Below are 16,094 nucleotides of genomic sequence, written 5' to 3'. Positions count from 1 at the left end.
CTGTTCCCTAAAAATGTTTGATAATCTTTGACAAGACCATAAGGCAACTAGAAAAAGATGAACTGACTACACCTGAGTTTTGTAAGGTTACATGTAGGTTGCAACAAAAACTCATATAGAGAATATGACTCATTTTTAGAAATAAGACTCCTTCAGAATGCAAAAAGATGTTACCAGAAAAAGGCAATGAGTTAAACATAGCTTTTCAAATTTCATTACTAAAACTGCAACTTATTTAGAACCCAATTTTGATTTAACAAATTCAAATTACCTCTGTGCCTTAAAATGATTCCCTGAGAAACAGGTTACCTTATGAAAACATTCAATGTGCTTTGAAATGTTTAAATTATTGACATTTGAAACAGGAGACTATATGACACATAAATACATGCAAAGGACCTGATTGATTCATAGCTGGATTACATGAACAAGCCTGTAGGTATAAAGGAGGAGGACATTTTAGGAGAGCTGGAAACAAATCCCTATGCATGTGAATTCTGCTTTTGCTATTAAGTAAAATCTTAAATAATCCATGTTCAAACACTTTTCTTGCGAGGTTACTTGTGTTGATGTCATCACATTTGTCTGACACAAGGAGTCAATGTAATTGAGCTTGATAAGAATATAGTGCTAGTCAAAGAGAACTTTCTGTTTGGTTGTATTCAGTTTTACTACTACATGAAAGAACAGAGCTAGTCATCTATGCTGCAGGCAGCTGAGATAAATGGCACTGGAAAAGGAACACAAAAATATTCTACTGGCTCACAGGACAGAAAAAAACATGTCAATGTTATTTTTATTAAAAATAGGTAATGTCTGTTTACTTAATCTGCATTTTCTTCTTTTAAAATGTCCTAATTAAAGGCTCTTAAGAGTACATAATCAGTCAGAGCTAAGATGGCTGAGTAGACACAGCCATAAAGAGCTTTTCCCATTGAGAGAGACCAGATCATTCAAGTAGAGGAGGATACTCCAAACATATCTTCAGTAAAAAGACATTGAGAGTGGACAGAGGGTGGATACAGACTCAAGGCTGAAAGAGAAGAGAGCTGGGAACCCTACAAGAGGTTGCCAAGCATCAGGACTTGTTCCTGGCCCTCAGCTGCTCCTAGGGAAGGGCTGAGTGAAATAGGCCTGGAGTGGTCCACTCTCACCATTGATCTCTGGGATTCTAGCTGAAGGAGACCCCAGGACCCCCAAGGACATCTGAGCTGGCAGGGAAAACTGCCTGGAGAGTTGGTAGAGACAAAACTCCTGCATTAATCAAGCCCAGAATATTTGACACAGGAACAGCTGCAGTGGAGCATGGCCATGGGTGCCCATCCCACAAAGCTCTCCATACTCCATTAGGCAGCTTTAGACTTTATTAGCTGCTGGCATTGGACAGAGCAAGGCTATGCTTCCTGTGGGATGGGGTCTGATATTACTTGGCTGTGTCACCACCCAAATCTTGTCTTGAATTATAGTTCCTATAATCCCCACATGTTCTAAAAGGGATCCAGTGGAACATAATTGAATTATGTAGATGGGTCTTTCCCATGCTGTTCTTGTGATAGTGAATAAGTGTCATGAAATCTGATGGTTTTATAAAGCAGAGTTCCTCTGCACATGCTCTCTTGCCTGCCACCATGTAAAATGTGCCTTTGCTCCTCCTTCACCTTCTGCCATGATTGTGAGTCCTCCCTAGCCATGCAGATCTGTGAGTCCATTAAACTTTCCTTTATAAATTACTCAGTCTTTGATATGTCTTTATTAGCAGCATAAGAACAGACTAATATAGGGCCAGTCTGATCTGAGCAACCCCCTGTCTGCTGGTCTCCCCAGTGTCCCTGCCTGGCCTCACCCACTTACAGCACTACCCCAGCATCCCAGCCAAAGTGCTTTCCAGTGGCCACCACTATAGCTTCTTTGCCAGGAGAACCTACCTACCCATTCGAGCACTTTTGCACATATTTTTGGAGACCCCAACCAGTATGCACCCACTTACAGCCTTTCCCCACTGGTACACACTCATCCACAGCCTCATCCTGCCACCTTATTAGCATGCATATATGCATAGACCCCCTGCTGCCCTGATGGCACACACATGCATACATGAATGGGGAGTCGCACTGCTCCTCCAGCACACATGTACATGGGGACTCATTGTTGACATGCGTGTGTGTGAGGACCACTACCACCTTGCTGGTGCACACATGAATAGGGAAATGGCAACTCACCACTGCCCTGCTGAGGAGCTTTTGTCAGTAGCCCCTGTTGGAGTGTTGCTAGGTTAACTTTGACAAGCCAGAGATCAAAGCCATGGACCTGGTTCCAGCCCCAGGGTTAGAGCATATAGCCTAGGAGTGCTAAGCTGAGATTCTGGTCCCCTGAATGTATCCAGAAACAAAACCAATGGACCAAACCCAGCTTATACTACAGTCAAACCCTCAAAGGCATTAAAGAATATACAAGAAAAAAAAAGGCCCTATCCAAAAGACAACAACTTCAAAGATTAAAGTAACATCAGCCTACACAGATGAGAAAGAACCAGCGTAAGAGCCCTGGCAACTCTAAAAGTCAGAGTGTCTTCTTACCTCCAGATGACTGTACTGGCTCCCAGCAATGTTTCTTAACTGAACCAAAGTCTGGTTATCTGGAAGATAAGGAAGCTCATCAAGATACAGAAGAAGGTTGGAACTCAATCAAAGGAAAACAATAAAACCATCCAACTGTTGAAAGACAACATAGAAATTTCAAGAAAGAAATAACCAAATTTAACTTCTGAAAATAAAAATTTCACTACAGGAATTTCAGAATACAACTGGAAGCATTAATAACAGAATACAGCAAGCTGAGGAAAGTATCTCAGAGCTCAAAGACTGTTCATTTTAATTGACACAGTCAGACAAAAATTAAGACAAATAAATTTTAAAAGATGAATAAAACTTCTGAGAAATATGGGATTATGTAAATGCACAAAACCTACAACTCACTGGCATTCCTGAAAGAGATTGAGAGAGAGAGCAAGCAACCTGGAAAACATATTTCAGGTTATTGTCCATGAAAATTTCCCCAACCTTGCTAGAGAGTTTGTCATGCAAATTCAGTGAATTCAGAGAATCCCTGCAAGATCTATACAAGATCATCATCTTGGGGATCATCATCCCCAAGACACATAGTCATCAGATTCTACAGTCAATGAGAAGGAAAAAACTTAAAGCCAGCTAGAGATAAGGGGCAAGTCGTGTACAAAGGCTACCCCACCAGGCTAATAGTGGCCTTTTAGCAGAAACTTTGCAAGCCAGAAGAGACTGGGGCCTATATTCAGTATCCTTAAAAAATAGAAATAGCAACTGATAATTTCAAATTTAGCCAAACTAAATATGAAATTTTCATAATTGAGAGAGAAATAAAGTCCTTTTCAGGAAAGCAAATGCTAAGGGAATTTGTTACCACTGGACCTGCCTTACAAGAGGTCCTTAAAGGAGTGCTAAACACAGAAATGAAACTATGCCTGCCACCACTCTTAGGTATATTAAATATAAGCGAACATAGAAGAAATGGGTAAATTCCTGGAAACATGCAACCTCCCAAGATTGAACCAGGAAGAAACTGAAATCCTGAACAGAACAATAACAAGTTCCAAAATTGAATCAGTAATAAAAACTCTACGAATTGGAAAAAGCCCTGGACCACAGAGATTCATAGCCACATTCTACCAGACATATAAAGAAGAGCTGGTACCAATTCTACTTAAACTTCTCCAAAAATCAAGGAGGAGGGATTCCTAACTATGAGGCCAGCATCATTCTGATACCAAAATCTGACAGACAAAATGAAAAAAGAAAATTTCAGGCCAATATCCCCAATGAATATAGATGCAAAATTCCTCAACAAAATACCAGCAAATCAAATCCAGCAGCACATCAAAAAGCTAATCCACCGTGATGAAGTAGGCTTTATCCCTGGGAAGCAAGGTTGGTACCACATACACAAATCAATAAATGTGATACATCACACAAATAGAAGTAAAAACATAAACCACATGATCATCTTGAAATAGGAGAGTTCCCTGACCCCCTTCGCAGGATGTGTGACAGAGGTGTGGCTTACCTGTTCAGCAACTGCATGCGTGCTCAAACACCTTACAGGAGCGGGGAGCATGCAGTCAGGTGCAGTAGCTGGGTCAAGCATTTTTGGGCTCTGGCCCCAGTGGTGGCATCTATGGGTGGGTTCCTGTGACTCCTGAAGCCATAGGGTGTGTTACAGTGCTCCTTTAGGTTCGCTGTCCACAACGGCTTAAGTGTTAACCAGCTCAGTGCCCTCTTGGTATGCGGGTCCTTTTCCAGCATCCAGGAAGAAGCAGGTCACACACGGACTTGAAGGATGGTGAATGAAGAGGTTTTATTGAGTGGTGAAGGTGGCTCTCAGTGGGATGGATGGGGAGCCAGAAAGAGGTTGGAGTGGGAAGATGGTATTCCCCTGGAGTTTGGCCATCCTGCAACGGATCTCCTCTCAGACCGTCTCCAGCTGAACTCCTCTCAACGTTCAGATGCTCCTTCTTTTCTCTCCTCTGCAGCACTGCTCTTCTGCTCCTCTGCTCTTCTGTTCATCCACTCATTTGCTCGTCTGCTCGTAAAGCTTGGGGTTTGGGGTTTATATGGGTACAGGATAGGGAAACGTGGTGGGCCAAAAGGCAACATTTGAGCGCGAAAGCAAGAATGCCTGTTCCCATTTAGGGCCATGGGTTTCCAGTCTTGAGGGTGGGGTCTTTGCCGGGGAACTGCCCTCTTCTGCCCGGTATTTCCCTGTCTCCTGTCCATATCAATCTCAATAGATGCAGAAAAGGCTTTCAATGAAATTGAACATCCCTTCATGTTCAAAAAAGCCCTCAACAAACTAAGTATTGAAGGAACATACCTCAAAATAATAAAAGCCGTCTGTGATAAATGCACAGTCAACATCATACTAAACGGGCAAAACCAGGAGGCATGAGAACTGGAACTGAGAACTGGAACAAGACAAGGATGCCCACTCTACGACTGCTATTTAACACAGTACCGGAAGTCCTAGCTAGAGCAACCAGGGAAGAGAAAGAAATAAAAGGCATCCAAATGGGAAGAGAGAAAATGAAACTATCTCTCTTTACAGATGATGTAATTCTGTATCTAGAAAACCCCATAGTCTCTGTCCAAAGGTTATTAGAGTTGATAAACAACTTTAGTAAAATGTAAGGGTACAAAATCAATGTACAAAAGTTAGTAGCACTTCTATACACCAACAAGTACCAAGCTGAGAGCCAAACCAATAATACCACCCCATTCACAATAGCCACACAAATAATAAGATAACTAGGAATACAGCTAACGAGGTAGGTGAAAAATCTCTAAAATGAGAGTTACAAGACACTGTTGAGAGAAATCAGAGGCAACACAAACAAATGGAAAACGATTTCATGCTCACTGAAAGTGTGAAAGGAAAATGAATCTCAGGATCCCAAATCACTAAGCCTGCCTCTCGTTCTATTCCTGAACAAGATAGTTGCTAACGTAAAAAAGTTACATACGTCCCTCACAATTTATCCACAAGGAAATTCCTTGAAGACAAAGCACAGACAGAGCTCAAAGTTATTCCTCTTTTCACTGAAATAAATGCATATCTGATTGCTTCCTTTGGAAAGGCTAGGGAGAAAGTTAAGCAATATAACTGTAGGTGTTTATCTACAAATGACCTGGAAGTCCCCTCCCCACTTTGAGTTGTCCTGCTTTTCTGGAGCGAACCAATGTACATCTTATGTCTATTGATTGATGTCTCATGTCTCCCTAAAATGCATGAAAGCAAGCTCTGCCCTGACCACCTTGCACACATGTCAGGACCTCCTGAAGCTGTGTCATGGATGTGCATCCTTAACCTCAGCAAAAATAAACTTTCTAAATTGACTGAGACCATTCTCAGTAATTTGGGGTTCACAATAGGAAGAATCAATATTGTTAAAATGGCCAGACTGTTTAAAACAATTTATAGATTCATTGCTAGCCCTATCAAATTACCAACATTATTTTTCACAGAACTAGAGAAAACTATTCTAAAATTCACATAGAACAAAAGAGCTGAATAGCCAAAGCAATCCTAAGAAAAAAAAAGCTGGAAGCATCACACTATCCAACTTGAAACTATATTACAAGTAATCAAAACAGCATGGTACTGGTAAAAAAAAATAGACACATAGACAAATGGAATAGGTTAGAGAACCCAGAAATAAAGCTGCACATCTACAATCATCTGATCTTCAATAAAGTCAACAAAAACAAGCAATGGGAAAAGGACTCTCTATTCAATAAATGGTGCTAGGATAACTAGTTAGCCATATGCAGATTGAAACTGAACCCCTTCCTTATATTATATACAGTGATCAACTCAAGATAGAATAAAGATTTGAATGTAAAACGTAAAACTATAAAAACTGTAGAGGAAAACCATGGACACATTCTGGATATAGGCCTTGGCAAAGAGTGCCAGACAGAGTCTCCTAAAGCAATTGAAACTAAAACAAAAATGCTGGATCTAATTAAACTAAAGAGCTTCTGCACAGCAAAAGAAACTATCAACAGAATAAACAAATAACCTAGTGAATGGGAGGAACTACTTGCAAACTGTGCATCTGACAAAGGTCTAATATTCAGGATCTGTAAGAAACTTAAACAAATTTATGAGCAAAAATCAAACCATTAAAAAATGGGCAAAGGACATGAACAGGTATTTCTCAAAATAAAACATACATGTGGTGAACAAGCATATGAAAAAAATACTCCACATCACTAATCATGAGAGATGTGTAAATGAAAACCACAATGAGATACCATCTTACGCCAATCAGACTGACTATCATTAAAATGTCAAAAAATAACAAATTCTCATAAGGTTGCAGAGAAAAGGGATGCCTGTACACTGCTGGTGGGGATATAAATTAGTCTTAGTCACTGTGGAAAGCAGTTTGATTTCTCATAGAACTTAAAACAAAACTACCATTTGACTCAGCAATCCCACTATGAATATACATCCAAAGGAATTTAGCATATTTCTACTGAAAGATATATGCACTCATAAATTCATTACAGCACTATGCACAATAGCAAAGACATGAAATCAACCTTAACACTCAACAGTGGTGGACTGAATAAAGAAAATGTGGTACATATGCACCATAGAATACTATGCAGCCATAAAAATTAAATGAGACCATGTTCTTTGCAGCAAATTGAATGAAGCTGGAGGCCATTATCCTAAGTAAATTACCACGAGAACCACATGTTTTCGCTTATAAGTGGGAGCTAAACACTGAGTACGTGTGGACACAAAGAGGGGAACTATAGACACTGGGGCCTATTTGAAGGTGGAGGGTAGGTGGAGCATAAAGGTCACAAAACTACCTATCAGGTACTGTGCTCACTACCTGGGTGATGAAATCATTTGTATAACAAACCCCAGTGACATGCAATTTACCCACGTAACAAACTTGCACATGTACCCCTTGAACCTAAAATAGAGTTTGAAAAAGAGAATTAATTAGTTAAGGAAAACAAAATTTGTCCAAGGTGATATACATTTTGGCAATTGTATATAATTTTAATGTAGAAATTTGTCTAATAAGAGTGCAATGAAGATTACTAAAAACAAGTAGAACCATCACAAAACATATTTGTTTCTAAAAATTAAAAAGAACATGTAAAAATGTAACTATACAATTTATATATCCAATGCAAGTTTTAAAAGAGTTAAAATGAATTGCTAAATAAGAAGACAGAAAGAAAATTGTAAATTGTAAACATATTGTTACAGTTTTTCACACATATGTTCTTACTTGTCTAAGTAGACTTGATTGCCTAATTAATTTCTTTAATTCTAATTGCCACTATTAACTAGCTCTATTGCCGTTTTACTGAAATTATGGCATTTATGTAGCAGAAAGGTAAGTAATAAGTAAAATGTACTGGTATGTTTTGATTCATAAATAAATAATTCTTCTGTAACTGAAAATTTGTGGAAATCTATGTGAAAATTCTTGACAATATAACTTGAAAACTGAGCTGACTGTATTTAAAGAAACTCAAATTTCTGTTTTTGAATACATGGTTTTGATAAATCTATTTATAAATGCAAAGATCAGAGTAAATATAGCGTCACTAAAATAATGTAAACTTCTATATTGTATGCATATATATATTTGTTTTTCCTTAGAACAAATTTTAAACATTATTTTGCCTTTCCATTATGGTTTAACATTGAACTTTCTGGTTTTTCTTTTTACTTTCATACAATATCCTTTCATACAAAAGATGTTGACTATTTCTTTTACTTCAGAGAGCATCTTATTTCAACGTTTTGTCTTAAGATCCTAAATATTTTTCTTTGTTGTTGATATAGTTTGGCTGTGTATCCCCATCCAAATCTCATATCAAATTGTAATCCCCACTTCTTGAGGGGTTACCTGGTAGGAGTGATTGGATCATGAAGATGGTTTTCCCCATGCTGTTCTCATGATAGTGAGGGAGTTTTCACCAGATCCGATGGTTTAAAATCAGCAGTTTACCCTGTGATCTTTCTCGCCTGCCACCTTGTGAAGAAGGTGCTGCTTCCCCTTTGCCTTTTGCCATGAATGTGTTTCCTGAGGTCTCAGCCATGTGGAAACGTGAGCCAACTGAACCTCTTTTGTTTATAAATTACTCAGTCTCGGGTAGCATCTTTATTGCAGTGTGAAAACAGACTAATACGGCAGTCAATGTTTTAAGGCTAACATTTAGCAATCCCTGTGTGATTCTGAATTAAATTATTTAAATATTCTATTTTATGAATGGGTATCCCTGATACATTTACATCTAGGCCCATTTCTAAGTGCCGAAGAAAACAGCTATGAAAGAGCAATGCTGAATGCCCCCTCATATTTTTCTTGTCCTCAGTACAAAATGATATTTTTGATATTGTGAGTATGTAATAAGTTTTCAGAGATCCTCCAAATTAACAAATTATAAATAAGTTTTATTTCAATGTTATACAGTTTATTGTTTCTGTCTTAAGCGTATATTGAGTGTCTTTGGGAACTGTACTCATAACAACTGAAAAGAAATTATAAATTCAAATCTTTATCAAATGTTGACACCTTTGTCATGTGACAATTGAATGTTGTTTTAATAAGAAACTAATACCAAATTAATTCTAGAATATACAGAAACCAAATAATTCCAAGAAGAGTTCAGATGAAATTTTTAATTGTGATTTTGCTCTCAGCTAAATCAACATACAGGTGAAATTATTCTTTGTCATTTTTTTATCAGCTGTCTCAGAGCTCTCATGTACCCCTAGGACACATATGACTTTAAGTAGATCACAATAAAAGAACAGAGGCAGAAAGGAATGAAGAAAACAGAATGACACTTGCAATTAGAGAACCTGGCTTTCAGACACAAACCTGTGCCTTTCTGACTAGATGATTTTAGTGACTCATTCTTTGAGCTTGAGTGATCTTATTTACAGAATGGAGATAATAATTCTTAATCCATAACCTTTGTGAAAGGAGTAATTAAGATTATACTTGCGAAAATGCCTAATATGAATTCCGGCAACTGGATGACATTTAGAGGATCCTCATTTTTATTTTCTCATTTATTCATCAAGATTTGTGGTATACTTCTGTTTTTTCAGTCCCTAGAACTGATTCTCAGTCCCAGGTTTGCACTTTATTCATTCCTTCTTTCCTCCAGCATGACTTAAATATTCGATTTGCATGTTTGTTTTGTTCCTGTTGGCTGTTCCACAGAAAGGTGCACATTTTATAAAATATCTTATTTTTTTCTTCCTCTGAAATACATGTAAAATATTATTAGACATTAGAAAATAATTCTAACAATTGCTGTTTGTGGACTTCTCCACACTATAGTGAATTAGCCAATGCTTTTTTCTACACTCTTCCTGTATGGTTTTTGAAATGTTCTAATTCTTTTTGTGTTGTCAGTCAGTTCAGCCCAATGTGATGTTCATAATCAGTTTCACTGGTGAGTATGATTTATCATTCTTCAGTCCAAAACAGGTTCTTTATGAAAGTAATGCCAAGACTTACGGATACTTAGTATCCAGAATGTGCGTCTAAGATTTCTATCAAGATATTATTCCCAACACAATGTCCTCCAATTCCATCCATGTTGTCACAAATGGCAGAATTTCCTTCTTTTGTAGGGGAACATAGTATTCCATTGTGTATATTTACCACATTTTCTTTAACCATTCATTCACTGATGCACGATTATAACTTGTCAATTAAAACTAAATAAATACATATGTACATATATAAACATTCCATTTTTCTTTCCCAACCTTTAATACCCTGACCCTTTTTACCACCTCATTCATTCTTTTGGCCTTGATCTGAATGAATTACTGCCTTATAGATAGGTCAAAAATACTTGGATCCTGCCTTTGCCTCAATAAAGAATGAAGACTCTGTCATAGCTCTTCAAATGTCCCCTGAACTATTTTGCCCTTCCTTAAAGCTTTCATGGCTCTATTTCCTGGAAACTGCTGTCTTTTCTGATCTATTTTTATTTCTGTGCAGTTTTCCAGGATTCTAATCAGTATTTTTTTTTTTTTTTTTTTTTTGAGACGGAGTCTCGCTCTATCGCCCAGGCTGGAGTGCAGTGGCGCAATCTCAGCTCACTGCGAGCTAGCCTCCCGGGTTCACGCCATTCTCCTCTCTCAGCCTCCCGAGTAGCTGGGACTACAAGGCGCCCGCTGCCACGCCTGGCTAATTTTTTGGATTTTTAGTAGAGACGGGTTTTCACCGTGTTAGCTAGGATGGTCTAGATCTCCTGACCTCGAGATCCGCCCGCCTCGGCCTCCCAAAGTGCTGGGATTACAGGGGTGAGCCACAGCGCCCGGCCTCTAATCAGTGTTAAAGTCCAAGTTATGGCTGTACTGTTCATGAAGCTGTATGCCTTTGTATAAATACTGGTATAAATTATTATTATTAGTTGTCAGCGGGCTCTGATAACAGACATAATTGTGTTCTCTATTTTTCTCCTGAAGTAACAAATCTCCATATCTTCTTTTTTTAAAGCTCATGCCCTTCCAAGGTATTTATTATTTCTTATTATTTCTTCAATAAATATTTTTGGGTCCCTCCTTTATTCAGATCTCAGACTAGGTGACCAGGACTTAAGATCAAAACAGAACAATACAAAATATAGTTTGGTAGTTTATATCTTCCAAGGGTTTTGGTCCCTTTCATCTAAGTTATCAAATTTGTGGTTATAGTCATTTGTAATATTTCTTTATTATTATTATTATTTTTGAGACGGAGTCTCGCTCTGCACCAGGCTTGAGTGCAATGGCACGACCTCTGCTGGCTGCAACTTCCACCTCCCATGCTCAAGTGATTCTCCTGCCTCATCCTCCCGAGTAAGTGGAAATACAGGCATGAGCCACCACACCTGGCTAATTTTTCTATTTTTAGTAGAGACGGGGTTTCACCATGTTGGCCAGGATGGTCTCTATCCCTTAGCTTCGTGATCCACCCACCTTGGCCTCCCAAAGTGCTGGGATTACAGTCGTAAGCCACCACGCCCAGACTTTTTATTGTATTTTTAATGTCCATGAATTTGGTAGTCATAACCTCTCTTTCATTTCTGATATTGTTGTTTTTTTCTTTTTTTCTTTTTCTTTTTTTTTTGAGGCAGGGTTTCACTCTGTCACCCAGGCTGGAGTGCAGAGGTGTGATTTCGACTCACTGCAACCTCCACCTCCTAGGTTAAAACAACTCTCTTGCCTCGGCCTCCCGAGTAGCTGGGATTACAGGCGCCTGTCACCACACCAGCTGATTTTTGTATTTTTACTAGAAACAAGGTTTCGCCATGTTGGCCAGTCTGGTCTTGAACTCCTTACCTCAAGTGATCCACTTGCCTCAGCCTCCCAATGTACTGATACTGATAATTTTTGTCTTCTCTCTCATTTTTGCTTCATTAGCCTGGCTAGAAGTTTATCAGTTTTGTTAATCTTTTCAAATAAATGTTTAGATTCATTGATTTTTCTCTATTGTTTTCCTGTTAATATAGTGGTATATGGTGGTTCTTCAACTCTAAAATGACTAAATACCCTAGAACTTAAGGGATTCAAATATTTCATTCTGTGAATAAGGGTCATGTATGTGCACACAAACACACACGAGATTCAATGAAAGTAGAGTTGCTAACACATATACAACTATTGACTACTCTGCCTTGTTTACTCTGTATTAAATGTTTAATTCATTCATATATGCATTCATTCTGTAATTACTGAAGGAAAACCTACTGTGGCCCTGGCACTCTTCTAGTGTCTAGGAATGAGCAGCAAACAGCAGCCAATTCATGAACTCATGAAGTTTACGTTCTAGTATGGAATTTAAAACTATAAATAAAGAAGTAAATGTCAAATAGTGATAAGTGCTATGGGAAAATAAGGAATGTTCAAGAGAAGGTATTATATATATTGGGAGGTGCCCCAATAATAATATTTAAGCTGAAGATAAGAAATGAACCGTGTGCCTTAATGGTTGAAGGGTAATATAGGAGAAGGAGGAAACAGAAGTTCACACGGTGAAGAATACCTAGTGTGTTCAAGGAACAACAAAGAGTGAGTGGCTCCAACAAATGTATTAACATTCAAGAAAATGGCAGAGGAATAATTATAAAGACATAATCATAGAGTAAATATTTTAAGAAAGTTTAAGCTCTTAGAATTCTGGACCCATTTCCCATTTACTTTGAAATGTGAGAGCTTTTTTTTTTTAAGCTTTGGCACATGCATGCTATAAAAAGTTGGATGTTAAATTCAAATCACTAGAAACCTTATTTAATCACATGTACATAGTCCACTTCCATTAATCACTATGAATTTAATAGTTATCTTAAAGCTAGGATGGTTTGAAAACCCTCCCACCCACCTAGAGACTCTAACTGTTTCCCCTTTACTCTCGTAGTTTCCATGGTTCTCAAATTTTCATGTGCATAAACATTACTATGCACAATTGTCCACACAAACTTAAGTTTGAAAAACATTATGTTATGCATAGCCAAAGAAACACGAATTTTTTCAATACATCACTATTGGATTGTTTTCTTTCTTTAGAATTTCACTCCCAAATAAGTTACAACACCATTGTAGTGAATTGAAAGAGAACCACTTCTTCTGAGATAGTGTATAAATTTTTTGCCTATAAAAACTTAAAATACATATTTAAATTAGATAACCAAAGTATGTCCTCATAAGAATTTTCATGTCAATAATATGAAGATAGTCTTAATATTATATCTTAGTTTATTAAGTAATAGGTAAATATTAATAAAAAGAAAAGAGTAAAAATCAGTGAGTTTTAATATAACTCACAATAATTACAAATTTATTAAAAAGACATGAATTTTCCCTCATTGAATGTTATTTAAATAAAAAATATAACTTGCAGATACCGTGTAATAAAATCATTGCTATCGCTGTAGAAAACAAACAAATTTAAATGTTACTGCAAGACATTGGTTGTGATGATCAGTAAACACAGATGCTGTCACTGGCATTTCTTAGGGTGGGTCATTTTGTAGTGTAAAAATGTAATCAAGAAGTCTACTGCCCTGTAACCAATGAAGAAAGTGGGGAAGCATGTTTTCTTTCAGTGGATTTTTTTTTTCTAGTGGATATTTACTGAGAAATTACTATGTGCACATGGACCACTGCACTATATACTGAAAACATCTCTAACTTCCAGGAGCTTATTGTGTAGTGCAGGACAACAGGAAAACAATAGGTCACAAGGCAATATATGGACAGATGAATGGAGTGCCTTGACAGTAAAATGATCCTGTATTTTTTTCTTTCAAATAACTAGTGGATGTCTCTCTTTCATATATTTGACCTATTGATCCACAGATATGACTATGAGTGAGAAGCAGGGGAAATCTGTAATACCTTTTATCATCTTCCACATAGCTACCATTCCTATTAGATAATGTGGGTCTTCCTTCTGCCAATGTATCTCTTATATTTTGTATCCTCATCCCTGGAACACTGTTGCACATGAAAGTGGACTCTAAAGAATGCTTGATAAATTGAATGAATTATCATCTCACTCTTGATCATATTTCTATGCTTGATAATTGTTTGTATTCAGAGAGAAAGATACAACTGATGACCATTTCTATATTAAAAATAAAAGTCTTACTTATGTGATTTTCCTTTCAGTTATATGTCTCTTCTCTCACTAAATTTTATTGTTTTAGAGTGCATTTTACTAGAAGTATGTAATGAATGCATAAGTGATATTTATATCAAGAAACTTTTATTTAATATCCATTCAGTTCCTGAGACAATGGTAATACCAACTCTTACAAAACATTATTAAAATTTTATTTCAGATCCATTTATATTGCTCAGAAAGCACATTGGAATTAATTCAAAACCAATCTAAAGGTATAGTCTCTAAGTAAACAGTTAGCTAGGCCTTGAGGTGAGTTTAATAAAATGACATCTCTGTAAATATGGATATAGTACAGTAGTCTTTTCTAATTATTTACATCTAATGTAACACATTATATGCCAGATAACTGCTTTTTTTTTCCATAAATGAAGTCTTCTCTTTTGCATTAATAATTATGACTGACTCAGGTTTTGACCATATTCTTATTGATATCTAGATACATTTTGTCAGTATTTGTTTATCAGTGGTTGGTTATCATACAGGATTTAAAAAAGCAAGTGTTTGAGAATATTTAGTTAGTAAAGGAAAAAATAATCTTGAGCTTTATTTAATAGTATATATAGAAAATATATATACACATTTATGAAAACAAAACATTGATAATGTATAATACACTGATGCATACACTTCAATTATTTCCTATATTGGCATTTCTGTCTCATTCTTTGTCATTAGTCATGAGCCCAAAGCTTTTTATTATTTAGCTGGAAAATTAGTTTCAGAATTAGATTCTAAGAGGCCAAAATGAATTGTGTCTCAAATTTTTGATTCAATGTTAATTTATTTCTTGTTTTGTTGCTTTTGATTAACAGAATAAACCAAATTTTATAAAAGAGAAATATATCAAAATAAAAACAGGGCATGACTCCTCATTTAATTATGTCTTCCTGTGTTTGTAATATAGTGTGATAGAATTTATTGAACAGAGAAAGCCTATTAACTCTGAAAAATCTCCAATTAAGCACAAAAACAGAGACTAAATTTCCTAAAATATAATCTTATTTAATTAAAAAAATTTTTTGAATATCTAACAGGCATGGGAACTTGATTCCCCTAAATAAAGCCTGCATGTACATATACAATGATACAAATTGTTCATGAATAATTATTATATAAACATAATTTGAAAGCATGAATTATATATACAAATTAACTGAAAGTTATTTTCTAATTTTATAGCTTATTTATATATGTCCATACATATACACAAACATGTATACATACAGGTATGCATGTATGTATACTTATTATCAATGAATTATTATTGATTAAAAGCTCTAAATAAATGTACTTGATGGGGAAGACTTTCCAAAATAAAACCTTGAAGACAGAAAATTTTCATATCCAAAAACTGAAGTCAGTAATTAATTATTCTGTTTGGATTATATCCTGTATGTTCTTTGCCCTTCTTTTTTCCCTCCTAGTTCTCATAGACATGTTTTTGCTCTTCAGTAAGAAGATATTCATAAAGTATATCAGATTAATATTTCAATTAGTTTGCATACTCTTAAGTCTGTGCAAACTAATTGTAACATTGTATAAATCTGATTTTTCTTTTTTTGCATATTGGGATCCTTAAAAAGCAGCAGTGGCCCAGGCTTCTACCCAGCTCAGGTTATCCTTGTATATCAGCTAAATTTGCATTATCAGGGTAATGCAAATAAGCAATGAGGCTTAAATTTTTCCTTCTTTCAGAAATGTTGACAACTTAATAATGTCAGAAACCAAGGAAGTAAGAGGTAAAATTTTCATGTCAAATTCAGGACAATTATTTAGGAGGTGAGGTTTCTCAGCGACTTGCCAGTGTAACACCAGAAAGTTACCTCTAGGATAAACA

This window comes from Gorilla gorilla, chromosome 11, assembly GCF_029281585.2.
Source record: "Gorilla gorilla gorilla isolate KB3781 chromosome 11, NHGRI_mGorGor1-v2.1_pri, whole genome shotgun sequence".
In the NCBI taxonomy this organism is placed as follows: Eukaryota; Metazoa; Chordata; class Mammalia; order Primates; family Hominidae; genus Gorilla; species Gorilla gorilla.
The sequence above is the reverse complement of the archived record's forward strand: the minus strand, read 5'-3'. Positions refer to the sequence as shown.